The sequence below is a fragment of the Perca flavescens genome, chromosome 2, assembly GCF_004354835.1.
Source record: "Perca flavescens isolate YP-PL-M2 chromosome 2, PFLA_1.0, whole genome shotgun sequence".
NCBI lineage: Eukaryota > Metazoa > Chordata > Actinopteri > Perciformes > Percidae > Perca > Perca flavescens.
Genome location: NC_041332.1, coordinates 10,429,346 through 10,432,630, shown reverse-complemented (window position 1 = coordinate 10,432,630; position 3,285 = coordinate 10,429,346). Strand labels below are relative to the sequence as shown.

The following is a 3,285-nucleotide window of genomic DNA, read 5'->3' as shown; positions in this document are numbered from 1 at the left end:
TTTATGAACCCATGCTAAAGTTGACTAAAAAGAGGAATAAAAAAAAAAAACATCTTTTGGAAATTGATCTTAATGCCTTAATTAAAAAAAAATAGGAAAAATCCAACCTTTAAGGACACCAATTTTCTTTGTGAATGAATAATGTATCGCAAATAAATGAATGTTCTTCCTTAAAATACAGGGTGAATAAGTAAGTACACCCCTATGTTAAATTCCCATAGAGGCAGGCAGATTTAAATTTTTAAAGGCCAGTTATTTCATCGATCCATACTATGCATCCTGATAAAGTTCCCTTGGCTTTTGGAATTGAAATAGCCCCACATCATTACATACCCTTCACCATACCTAGAGATTGGCATGGGGTACTTTCCATAAAATCATCTCTCTATCATCTCTTTATCAGGATGCATAGTATCCAGGATACTATGCATCCTGATAAAATCCCTTAACCTTTGAATTAAAATAGCCCCACATCATCACATACCCTTCACCATACCTAGAGATTGGCATGGTTTTATTTCAGTTAGCCTAATAGCTGGTTTGATTTGCATTGAGAGATGATTTTATGGAAAGTACCCCATGCCAATCTCTAGGTATGGTGAAGGGTATGTAATGATTCGGGGCTATTTTAATTCCAAAGGTCAAGGGAACTTTATCAGGATGCATAGTATCATGGATCCATGAAATAACTGTCCTTTAAAAATAAAAATCTGCCTGCCTCTATGGGAATTTAACATAAGGGTGTACTTACTTATGCCCCCTGTATTTTAAGGAACAACATTTATTAATTTACGTACAGATTATTTACATAGATACATTATTCATTCACAAAGAAAATTGGTGTCCTTAAAGGTTGGATTTTTCCTCATTTTTTTAATTAAGGCATTAAGATCAGTTTCCAAAAGATGATTTTTTTATTCCTCTTTTTAGTCAACTGTAGCATTGGTTCATAAACTTATGAGTGCCACTGTATTTCAGAACTGATATTCTGAAGTGTTTATATTGCATTCAGTAAAAAGACACTTGCCAATGTTAGTAAGAAAGGTAAGAGTGCAAAAAAAAAGATGAAGTGATAAAAGCTCTGAGGTGCAATTTTAATTACTTTGTTAATTATCGTGCCATCCCTTGTTTGATAATTTACTCTCTTACAGACGGAATCTTCTATATTTTAAAGATATTGAACTTAAAGAATTTTCCCCATAATAAAACATCCTTCTGTCTTGTAATCAGGTTTAAAATATACTGTGTTTTCTTGTTTAGCTCTAAGTGAATTTAAATTACAACAATACAAGTCTACAGCCATGCTAACAGCTGTCTTAGGCTGTTGGCTACACACAGTGGTGCTTTGAGCTAAATGCTAACGTCCGCATGCTAACATGTTAACATTACTGACGTTCAGCAGGTATAATGTTTACCATGTTCACCGTCTTAGTTTAGCATATTAGCATGCTAACATTTGCAGTGCAACTGAGGCTGATGGGAATTCCATTAGCATTAGTATTGCAGGTGTTTAGTCATAAACCAAAGTGTTGGACAAATCAAAATTAGGACCTGATGGCTATATGAAAAGTCAGGAGATCATTAAAGATATCACAATTCACACACTAAATAGTGTGTACAAAATTTCACAGCAATCCATCCATAGTGTTAGATCGATCAACTGACTGGCATTGCTAACCCTGGAGCCGTGCTATGAGCATGGTTAAAAAACTGCTTCAATTTACACAGTGTATAACAGTGTATGGGGCTGAGACTGATTTCCCTTTCATCAAAATACATGCAATTGCAGTAGAGGCAATACTTCATTCTTTGGCATCAGATTTCATGAGATTATGTTTGCAGGTATAAGTCGAATTTCCTCTTCACAAGCTGCCTTTGAGAATGTAAGGGGTTATTTTTGGGGTCTATGAATCACTGGGTCCTTGGTGAGGTAATGCTTCTTTCCAGCTGATTTTATTATCAACAACAATGCAATTCTCAAGGGGGTTGGGAGCAGGTGCCAGAGCTTGGCATCCATCCCTGTGGCTGGATGCTCAGTCACTTTGATTTGTAAACAAAACTGGAACGGAAGGTGTTTATCCTTGGAAATTGAATTGGATTCCGCTGAATGATAGACAAGCAAGCTCCTCATCCATCTATCTATCTATCTATCTATCTATCTATCTATCTATCTATTTATCTATCTTCTTCATCTCCTCTGATCCTTACGGGTGTTTCAATATTTGGAACTTCACATTTTCAGTGTAATTGGTATTTCATTAGGCTGTAAACTATAATGACAGTTCTGCTCAATGAGGCATAACAACAGTGCTAAAACGGGCGTCTGGGGGCCACAGAAACCATCCATCATGGCAGGTGCATATACAGCAATGTTTAATGCGCATACATGACGTTCACCATTTTCTGTGGAGCACATTTTAAAGGACTAATTTTAACATTTGGATTCTATAACACATACAGCAGATACGTTTTCTTAAAAATTCAAAGGATTTATTCAATGTTGTTTGTCCAGTGTTATTTAGAAACATAACGCTCGGTAACGTTGTAACCTTGGTTCTCTGAGTGAAGAGACTGTCTCTCCAGCTGTAGGCCGCTCTGAAACGGTTCCAATCAAACTATCAGTGATTCCACGCCAGCACAGGTGCTTCATAGGGCGTGGCCGGGGAAGCTGGTGTGTCGTAAAGAAGTATCCACGTACCTGACCTCAGGAGGATCATCCCCATACATATGGAATACGTAACAGTGGAGACATTGTCTCGATACGATAGAGAATATCACAGGATTTCTGGGTCTTGGAAGTTCAAATAGTTGTCAAGCTCTTCCCTTTGGCTGCCTTTAGGGGGCGCCAGTGAACAACAATAACAATTGTGCATTCATGACAAATAAGGTAAAGCAGAGCACTGATCCACAGGTGAATTCCTATTAAGTGCCTCTTACAATTAGTGTGCCTCACATAATACTTCTTGACCCAGGTGGGACTTGAACCCACAATCCCCAGCTCTGGAGGCTGATGCCTTATCCTTTAGGCCACGGGGCCAATGATTTAGCATCCCATAACATAAAAAAAATAATTGTCAGACAAGGAATTCTAAAAGCCATACGACTGTCCCATGTTGAGTCTGCAAATGTTATCCCGTCCACTGAGATAAACAATGTTTATGTAGTTTACATCTTTGATTCAGTGTCTGTTGTCGGTGCTTTATTTCAGAGTCTAGGCTACTGAGATAAAGTTGAAGCATGGAGACTTTCTCAGCCTCCCAGACAATGTCACACATGCTGTATATC

At 37.8% G+C, this 3,285-nt stretch overlaps 1 non-coding gene across 1 annotated transcript; it reads right to left on the bottom strand.

Annotated features, from left to right (window-relative positions):
- Nucleotides 1-2,964: 2,964 nt before the first annotated feature.
- trnaw-cca (transfer RNA tryptophan (anticodon CCA)) lies at nt 2,965-3,037 on the bottom strand. Its single transcript has one exon. It is a non-coding gene; the product is annotated as a tRNA-Trp (tRNA).
- Between the last annotated feature and the right edge of the window lie 248 nt (nt 3,038-3,285).